The sequence below is a fragment of the Pinus tabuliformis genome, chromosome 2_2 (assembly GCF_031772625.1).
Source record: "Pinus tabuliformis cultivar Carrire ecotype Pingquan chromosome 2_2, CPIR1, whole genome shotgun sequence".
NCBI classification, from domain to species: domain Eukaryota; kingdom Viridiplantae; phylum Streptophyta; class Pinopsida; order Pinales; family Pinaceae; genus Pinus; species Pinus tabuliformis.
Window position 1 is genome coordinate 670,820,285 of NC_142300.1, and position 11,228 is coordinate 670,831,512.

Consider the following 11,228-nt stretch of genomic DNA (forward strand, 5'->3'; position numbering starts at 1 on the left):
TTCCATTTGTTATTCTCCTTGTCAGGTTCTGACTCAGAGTCAGAACATGCATTTGAATCTAAAGCCTTTAGCTTGGCCACCAGTGACTGCTTAGCTCGACACTCACTTGTGTTGTGAGTGGATATCTTATTGAACTCACACCACTTTCTTATGTCCTTCTTTGTCTTTGTGGTGTTGTTCTTCGCTTGCGGCTTTGACAGGTTGTCCTGGGTAACCTTGCCTTAGATTTTTCCTTTGTTCTACTATTTGGGGGCCACTTTCCCTTGCTTCAGATTCACAAATCCAAAGTATCACTTCTTTTGTTTAAACTTCTGCTTGATCTTGTCAACGTATCGGTCGGCGACACAGAGCGAGGAGATGGCCAAGAACTCCATCTCATCCTGGATGTATTTGTGGAGACAACCGTGGTAGTTGAGTACCAGATGCCGCTTAGAATCCTTGATACCCATATTTTTGTGAAGGGTATGCAAAATATTTGTGAACTCTAACACATCTTGGTCCCATCCCTGCCGCAATGTGGTCCACTTTATGTACTTATCTTCATAGCTCTCGATAGGGTAATACTTCTCCTTGATGGCATCTCGAAAAGAGTTCCAAGTGGGTGTAGATGAAAACAGTGAGGGTTCCCTCTCGTCCTTTTACTCATAGTAGGTTTCCCACATGTCCTTGATGTTGGGGGCGGATTTGAGGAGTGAAAAAGTAATTTCTTCCTTATTCGAAAAATCATGAACCGAAAAATACCCTTCCAACATATTTAACCATATATCTACGATGTCTGCATCTATATGGCCTTCAAATATGGGAATGTCAAAGTTGACTTGTATGTTGAAGGGAGTGGTGCCTCCATAGTGGCTGCTGGATGAATATGTGTTTCTTGTGGGCATCCATTGAAGGATCTGGGTAAAGTTGTCCATCATCACTTTCCTCTGTCACTCGAGGGCTTCTTCGAGCAATATTTTGAAGGAATATCTTGCTCCCTCATCTTTCTTTTCTTCTACCATGGGAGGTCGTCGGGGTTTGTGAGGACGGTCTTGCAAAGGTTCAACTAGTTCAAGCCCTAACTCCTTATACCCTAACCTCGTTGGGGACATGCAAAGAAAAACAGAGAAAGAGAAAATGGCTCGATACCACTGATATAGAATTATGAAGGAACACAACATAAAAAACATATAAACATAAACATAGAGATGCAACAGGAATAAAACTTCATTTCATTAATATCAAAGAATTGAAATATGTTTACATACATAGTGGAAATAAACTAGCTCAGGCGATGGTAGCTTATCTCTGAGAAGAGATGTGGTGGCTACATGCCTTTGAACTGTGTTACAATGAGGCTCAAAGGCTTATTTATTATTAATAAATAGTGGAAAAACCAAAACATCCAAAAACCTAACATTAGGAGATGAAGCACCAAAGTTATGGGCCCTGTTAGGGTAAATTGGTACATCAACTTTCCAGGGTTGTAACTTTGGCATACGATCTCCGTTTGACGCACATGATACCTCATTAGAAATATATATCCAAGGAATATAAATTTTGACTACAAATGATAATAATGGTCTTATTTTTTCCCATTTCCAAAAAAAAAACGTCGTTTAGGGCCTAAAAAAGGGTTCGGAAGTTTAGGTCCCAAAAAATTGCCAAAAATAGTAAATTGTGCTACAATTAAGGAAACAAAAAATTTGAAAGAAACAATGGTGGGGGTCTAAGTGGAATAGGAAGCTAGCCACCAATATCCACCTTGATCAGTCCTCCCCCCTTAGGAAGCAATGGTCCCCATTATGTTGAGTGCCTCCATGAGAAGGGGAAACTTCAGTTGAACTTGGTCCCTAGTGAGCCACTTGCCTTGGTGCAGGAGTTGGCTAGCTTTGATAACCTGATACTGTTGGATCTTTTGGTGGCGAGTGTTCTTGATATATGTGTCCATGATCCTATTAGTTGTGGCATGTTCAATGCAACTTAGGTTCAGCTCTGTTGATGTCAACTTCTCAGCAATGTCTGATGTGTCTAGGAATGGGCGAAAGTATGGACGTAATCGGTCCACATTGAATACTTAGTGAAGGCCAAAGAATGGTGGAATGCTGAGCTCAAAAACATTGTCCCCTACAACCTTAGTGATGGTGTAATGCCCATATCAGAACGGGCGAAGCTTGTGGTAGGCCCCATTGAGGCACTCCTTCTGCAAATGTAACTAAACTTTGTCACTCACTTGAAACTTGTGTGGCACCCGATGTTGGTCATGATGCTATTTGTACTTAGAATTTTCTCTATCTAATATGTCATGGACCTGCTAGTCGATGTAATGAATGCACTCAATGAAGCTATTAGATTTTTCGGCTTCAGATTGGACATGAGTCGAATCTTCTTGAGTAGCTGCAAGTGGCATACCAATATCAATGGGACATAGTGGCTGGAATTCCAATCCCATCTAAAAGGGGTTGTGGCTAGTTGAACTGTGGAGAGCTCTATTGTAGCTATGTTATACATAGGGGAGCCTTTCATCCCATGTGTGTGGATTCTTCAATTTGTGCATGTGCAGGATATGCATGATCATCCTGTTGATGACCTCTATCTGGCCTTCAGTTTGGGGGTGTAAGGTTGTGAAATTAGTGAGCTTATTGTCTAATAACGACCAGAAGCTTGAATAGAATTCACTTAGGAACCTACTATCCTAATATGAGATAATGGATTGTGGGATCCCAAAGCGTACCCACACTCGTTAAAAGAAGAGTTTGGCAATGGCTTCTATTGTGATACTCTTCTTACAGGCTGCCAGAATGGCCATCTTGGAGAATCTGTTGATGACCACAAAAACACAGTCATTTCCATGCTTGCTAGAAGGAAGGCTTGACACGTAATCCATAGATATGGATTACTAGGGCTGACTAAGGGTAGGTAGAGGAGTGTACATGCCTTTCTTCTTGATTGTAGGTGTGACAATGGCGCAGATAGTGGAGGATCTTATGTACTTCCCAACATCCTTTCAAAGGTTTGGCCAAAAAAATATTTTTGCAACACTGCCATTGTCTTTTCTATCCAGAAATGTCCAACGGCTCGACTATAGTGTGCCTCCAAAATCATCTTGGCACACTTGCTTGAAGGAACAAAGAGGTGTCCCAAGTGGCATAATAACACATCGTAGAGGTGAAAGTATGGAACTTTCTTACTTTCTAAGAGAATCTGATATGTGGTGTCGAATTATAGATTAGTATTGTTAAGATGTGGCCATTATGAAGTCTCGTGTCCACAAGAGTCGAGCATAGTGGTCAGCGCCATGACTAGTAGTCAGCTGAGGCAATCTGCAACATTATTGGTGCTTCCCTTCTTATACTTAATGTTCAAATGGAACTATTGTATGTATGTGGACTATTTTTGATGGCGATCATTTTGCAACTTTCCTTGTGTCTGTATGAACTGTAGGGTTCGATGGTCTATGTGGATAACCGTTTCCATCCCCAGAATGTCATGCTTCCATTGTTGGCAGGCCTGCACAATGGAATACATCTCTTTTTCATAGGTGGGATACTTCCAGATTGTGTCTGAAACTGGGTCCCTATGATATGCCATTGGATGCCCCTGTTAAGTAAGGACTGCACCAATATCATATTTGGAGGCATCTATCTCAATCTACAATGGTTGTTGCAGGTCTGGTAATATGAGAACTGGTGCAAAGCATAGGTGATGCTTCAACTCGATAAATGCCTTCTATTGGGATTCAGACCAAAATAAATTTTCTTTTGCTCCACCCATGGTGACTTGACTCAAAGGCCTAGTGATATGAGAGAACCCCAACATGAACTTGCTGTAGAAATTGGCAAGACCCATAAGGTTACGGAGCTCTGTTAGAGTGGTTGGGGCTGGTCAATCAATAATAAATTGTATTCTATCTCAGTCCACATGCACACTCTGATCAATGATGTAACCCACATATTTAATCTCGGTCATACCAAAGGTGCATTTCTCCAAATTGGCATGCAATTTGTGTTGTCGTAGAGTTTGAAGGACCTGTAGAATATGGTGGAGGTGCTCTTCCCAACTCTGGATGAAGATCAGGATGTCATCCAATTATACTAACCTGAATGAGTTGGTTATGGGATGCAAGATGTCACCCATCAACCTCATGAAGGTTTTGGGGGCATTCCTCAACTCGAAAGGCATGACCAACCATTCGAAAAGGCCCTCCTTGGATTTGAAGGCAACCTTCCACACATTGGAGGAATCTATTGGTACTTATTGATACCCGAACTTCAAGTCAATCTTGCTAAAATATTACCCCCCTTGAGATGGTCGAGAAGGTCATCAATCTATGGGATTGGATACCTATTTTGAACAATGATCTTATTCAACACCCGATAGTCAATACAAAGTCTCCAGATCTCGTCCTTCTTCTGTACCAACACGATCAAGCTCCCACACGGTGATGGACTTGAACTGATGTACCCTTGCAACAATTCATGAATTTGCCTCTTGATTTCATCATTCAATAAAATAGAGCGTTGATACATTGGCCCATTGGGTAGCAACACACCCAGGGTTAGATTGATGGAGTGCTTGACCTAACAGTTTAGCGGTACCCCTATGGGTGAGGTGAAGATGTCCCTGTACTCCTCCACGACCTTATCTAATTGTTGTTTCTGTGTAGACGAGCCTTGTCCGGAGGCTGTGGATGTGCCCACAATATTCTTCTTTCCTTGAGGGTGAATCATAAGGAGGATAGATTTCCCATTCTGGGAAATGATCTTACTACATTTCTTTGCAGAGATCAAAGAGATGGTGGTAGGTGGTGCTACCTATGTTATCTTGTATAACTTATTGCCCAAATAAATAATAATAGTGTGAGGCCTAGGCTCATACACAACATGATGCTTCCAAAAGTATGGTGTTTGGCCTAATAATACATCACAAAATTCAAGAGGAGAAACATCACATAATACCTCATTTGTGAAGGGCTTGATGTTGTAGGGAAGGCTACACTTCTGGCTGACACGGAGATCTCATCCTTAGTGAAGCCACCCAATGGTGTACGACTGCGGGTTTGGTGTGGTTAGTAGGCCCAAAATGTTAACATCTGCTGAAATGAGGTTCTTTTGGCTCTCGCTATCGACAATGAATTGCAGTGGGAAAACCTTCACCCACATCTGTGAGTGGAAGAGATGCTCCCCCTCCTCTAGATATTTGGGCTCAATCTTATGGATTTTTGTGGTGGCAACAGTGACACTAGGCTCCACATCAATAATATGCTTCACTTTGTCATTCCCCTTGTCAGTTTCTGACTTTGAGTCAGAAAATGCATCTGACTCTGAAGCCTTGAACTCAGCCACCAATGACTGCTTAGCTTGACACTCACTTGTGTTGTCAGTGGGGTTCTTATGGAACTCAAACCACTTTCCATGTCCTTCTTTGTCTTTGTGGTGTTGTTCTTCACTTGCGGCTTTGACGGGTTTTCCCGGGTCACCCCGCCTTGGCTTTGTCCTTTGTTCTGTTGTTTGGGGGCACCTTTCCCTTGCTTTGGATTCACAGATCCAGTCTCGCTTTTCCTGTTTAAACTTCTGCTTGATCTTGACAGTGTAAAGGAGGGGTAAACCTCCTTTACATTACACAAATGAACAATTCTTGGATGATACAAATGAAAAGACCTCCTTTCAATATATAGGAGTCTAAGGGGTCATAAAATAATCAAGTTGACATAACAATAATAATGTAAGGGCTCAATAATAAAAATAGTGGGCTTCTATGGGGCACAATAATAACAATATGGGGACTACATGGGCACAACAATATAATAAGGGGGTTGTACTAATAACAATAAGGGGTTACACTAGTAGTATAGGGACCTAACAACACCGAACAAGGAGATGTCCAGGAACTCCATCTCATCCTAGATGTATTTGTGGAGACAATCATGATACTTGAGTACCAAATGCCACTAAGAATCCTTGATAACCAACTTTGTGCAAAGGGTATGAAAAATATTTGTGAACTCTAACATGCCTTGGTCCCTTCCCTGCCATAGTGTGGTACACTTTATGTAATTATCTTCATAGCTCTTTACAGGGTAATACTGCTCCTTGATGGCATCTTAGAAAGAGTTCCAAGTGGTTGCGGCTCAAAACATTGAGGGTTCTTCTCACAGTAGATTTTCCACTAGTATTTGATATGAGGGTTGGCTTTGAGGAGTGCAAAAGTAATATTTTCCCTATTGGAAAAATCATGAACTAGAAAATACCCTTCCAACAGATTTAACCATCTATCTATGATGTCTGCATCTATTTTCCCTTCAAATATGGGAATGTTAAAGTTGAATTATACCTTGAAGGGAGTGGTGCCTCCACAGTGGCTACCGATGAAGATGCATTGCCTGTGGGCATCTGCCAAAGGGTTTCAGAAAAGTTTTCCATCATCGCGTTCCTATGTTTCTCGAGGGATTCTTCAAGCAATATTTTGAAGGGATCTCCTACTCTTTTTTTATTATTATTATTATTTTTTATTTATTTATTTATTTTTCCGCCAATGGAGGCTGTCGGGGTTTGTGAGTCTGGTCTTGCAAAGGTTCAATGAGTTCGAGCCCTGACTCCTTAAACCCTAACCTTGTTGGGGACATGCAAAGAAAAACAGAGAAAGAGCAAAACACTCTGATACCACTGATCCAAACTTATGCATGAACATAACATAATACAAATATAAGCATTAACACAGATATGCAACAAGAATAAAAATTCATTTCATTAATATCAAAGAACTAAAATATGCTTACATACATAATGGAAATAAACTAGCTCGAGTGATGGTAGCTTATCTTTGAGAAGATATGTAGTGGCTACATGCCTCTGAACTGTGTTACAATGAGGCTCGAAGGCCTATTTATTATTGAGAAACAACAGAAAACCCTAAACATCCAAAACCTAACCATCTGGGACTATCTACGGAAAGGAATCAAGGGAATATCTACAAAAAGGACTCAAAGGACTATATACGGAAAGGACTCAAGGGTCTATCTACAAAAAAGAATATCTGGAGTTTTCTTTTTCACTTCTTTTTCAAACTATCTAAACATGAAAAAGATGTCGAATTTTACCTTCGCTGGACTCGGTAAAACATCAAACAATGATGGACTTGTCGAACATGACAAGATCGAACCATTCCTTCTCAGGGTTTGTTAAACATACTCATAGGGATTCATCCAAAGGATGAACTTACATATCAAGCATATGTTATCCTCCTCAAGCTTGTTAAAAAATAAAGAGGTACTAACCAATATGGTTGGGGAAATTGGGAAAACATGGTACTCCACTTGTTAATGGCAGCGAGTCACTCTTGAACACGACACTCTTCCACTTCATCTTCATGGCTGTTGGGTCGGGAAATATTCTTATCTTTGGTTCATCATACCATTTTCAAATCTCCCATTTTTGGTTTTGGGTCAATGCTGCTAACTTGATTCAATATCACTGTTCTGTTCAAGAGAAGTCATTCAGTCAATATCTGCTACAATACTCTTAAGCCTTCATTCCATGCATTTTATTTCTGATCCAGTTCCATATAAATATCTTTTTGTCTCAAATCATGATACCCATTTCGTGTCATTGATGGGGGATACATCAAGACCCTCCTACGATGGTTTTCTTCCTGTTGACATCAACTCAGTATACAATAAGTTGACTTAAAAAATACCCTTTGGTACCTTGGTGATTGCATACATCAATTGAAAGTTTCCTTGATCTCAGCGATATGTTTACATCATTGGCCTTCGACCAAAAGATTATGTGTGGTGTTCAGCTTCAACTCATTTATTCACACCATACAGATTGCATTGCAGTACCTTGAGAGTAATTAACATGATCGATGGTTTCTCTCGTGTCTATTAATGACTTACATCGTTGGTCAGTAATCAAATGGTTTCTACCATGTTTGACTCCAACTCATTGATTCACATGGTTAAACTCGTACATTGGACAATCATGTGAACGAGATAGAAGACCCTAGATGTAGTTTCATCCATCTAGGCTGTGATTTCAAGATTAATACATGATCACAATTTATGATGGCTATGATCATACAGACAATCATCTAGTCATGGGTCCACCTTTTGACATCAGTGGACGTGTATTTTTTATCATTGTACATATAATGTTAGCTTATGTGTTGCGTATGGGTATGCCTTCCTCAGTAAAGATGTCATGATGTAAATGTATTGTAACAAAAGATGATCTCGAAGGTTGTTCTTGATCCTAACTTGTCACAAAGTAAAGCAATTCAATCATCAATTTCCATTTATGACTTTGCACTTTAGGGGGAAATCTGTTATAGGCCATTTTGTCACATTTGGTCAATAGGCCTACAAACTAGATCAATCAACATCCTTTTACCCCTTGACATCATCCTTACACAAATCCCTAAGCATGAATCTCTTTAATCCCTAAGTTTTTTCCTGGAACTACCTTATTTTAGCCATTTTAAGGATCACCACACTCTGTAAGCCTGTTGACCTACGTTCACCGGTAGTTTGTCCCTTACTGGGGTGGGTTTATCACCTACAGGCCCTATGTTGGGGGTGCATTGATTCTAGAAAATGGGGAAAAATAAAATATTTCCGAAGCTTCCAAGAGTTGTTACAACTATTTACCTCAGATAAAACTTTGGAATCCTATCCTATCCTACCTTGGAGTTTCCATTCCTTATCCCTTGAGCTCATCCTCCCATGAAGAGTGGATCTCAAGCCTATATTGGTAAATGGGTAAGAACTCCCAACTTACCATCCTCTTCTATATATTTGTGGCCATCCACAAGCTAGGGGTTGGATTTTGGAGATATATTCTACCCTCATGTTGTAGCCGTGAAGAGTCATTATTCCATGCATTAGGGTGAAATAGAGGTACACTTTGTGGAAAAGAAGGACAAGTCAACTTGGAGGAGATCTTCTACAAGATCAACTCCTATATTTGGTTGTCACTCACTCCATTTTTATTAATGCAAAGAGTTCTTTATTTTCCTATATGTGATGTTGTGATTTCATATATTTCAATGCCATGTTGATCCATTGAATGAATTGATTGGATGATGCTACATAGATTTTGTAGATTGTTGGCTTATGTTGTTTGATTGTGCAAGTTTTAATTATAGCGATTGGAGCTAGGATTGGAGCATACAAGCCAAGAGAGGAGTGAAGCATACAATGAATTATAGGTAGGATTCATCCCATTAGCTATTTACTTTAAGGAAAGCATTAGATTCTTTGTCTTTATGTTGTTCTAGGCTAGGCCACAAAGGTTGAGTTCTTAGCTTTATGGAACTTTCTTTATTTTGCAAGCAAGTGGGGAGTATCCAAATTAGAGGTCATGGATGACTCTAAATTGGTGATAGATTGGACATGTAAAAATGTTGTGTTGGATAATATATGCCTTGCCCCCCTTCTTTAGGAAATCCAAAATATGCTTCTATTCTTTCCGATGGTACTCTTTCAAGCATACTACAAAGGTTGAATCAAAAGGTAGATGAATTATCAGAGGAAGCTTTGGAATTATAGCCTAGCCTTTTTGGTTTGTATGAGTATTGGGATAGCTAGGAGATGGAAATCATGGAGTTCCATTTCTAGTTATGATTATTTGTAGCTCATCATTTTCAATATCCCTTTGTGAAAATGCTTGTTTTGTCAATAAAAATGGTGAATATAAATTTGTCTTAATTATAATGGTTATTTGGACTCCTAAGGAGGTGGCTCCTCAGATGTTGAATTTTGATGAGTCCTCTAATAATAAAATCTATATTTTCCATATTTATATAAATGTAAACTTTTTAGTTTGGAGTGTGTGTTTTATTCCTTTGTATTCAACCTTCAAGATGAGAAAGATTAATTTTTACATTATCATCTTCCCAAATTGAATTTTGTCACCACTCCGAATCTCCAATATTGAACACTATGTATTGATATATGGAATTCTTATATTTATGCAAATATAAAATCATAGAATATGATATTATTAATATTTTTTAAATTTAAAAATAAAATATAAAAATTATAAAGCATTAAATTTAATAAAACTATAAATAGTTGAATCCCAGAGTATCCAAAGTGATAATCATACTTGTCAACGTTTCAAATCCCAACAGGATCCATCGTCAAGACATATTTTGAATGATGATGGAAGAAGAGCTATAGGGAGAGGATAAATAGTAAAAGGATAATTTGATTTTAAGGAAATAAGGTTGGCTTAATTTTTTTTTAATAATTATTTCATCATGTTCTTTAAAGCTATTATAATTTTAAATTGTATTTTATATTATTATTAAAAGACACTTTAGTTTTTTATTAATTATTAATAGTTCATTATTATTCTAATGTTATTATAATATGACTAATTTTTGTTATTAAGTTTTAATTCATTATTATCTTTAAATTCTAATTAGTTTAATTAATTAATTAATTACTAAATATTATAATGATAAATAATTCTTTTGATTTTGTTATTAATTTTATTTTATTTACTATAATAATATAACTAATTTTATTCGTTTTAACTAATTAAAAGATATTATGATTAAATACTAATTGTTATTGTAAAGTCTTATTTTATTATAATAAGACTTAGGAGAGGGGCCACTACCCGGGGTTCATCTACCTTTTATCCAAGGGACCACTGATAAGATTGCAAGGATTCTTAAGAAGCATAATGTTCCCTCAACCTTTAGACATCTTAACACCCTTCGTAATTCCCTCTGATTGGTAAAGGATCTGATCGACCCCAAGGACATGAAAGGTGTCTATATTATTCCCTGTTCATGTGGGACCCCCTACTTTGGAGAGACTGGCCGCTCTATTAATCAGAGGATTAATGAGCACTCAACAGACCTAAAACATGGGAGGACCCGGTGTTCCGCTCTTGCAGAGCATGCCGAGAAGACTAAGCATCATGTTTGTATAGAGGAGGCTCGGGTTATTGCCAAGGTTCCGCAGTTTCATCACCAGAAATTTAGAGAAGCAATTGAGATTGGAAAAAGGCTGAGCAATCTCAATAGAGATGACGGCTGGAAGATCAGTAGTTGCTGGATCCCTGCCGTCTCTTCCTAGTCAGTTTTTCCCCCCTTGTCTTCTGGCCTGTCTTCTAAAATTTATTAAAAAGATTATGTATACATTAGATAGCTTTAAGTTTATATTTAATTAATAAGCTCTATTAATAAGTTATACAAACCATTAATAATAATAAGAATAAGAATAATACTATTATTAA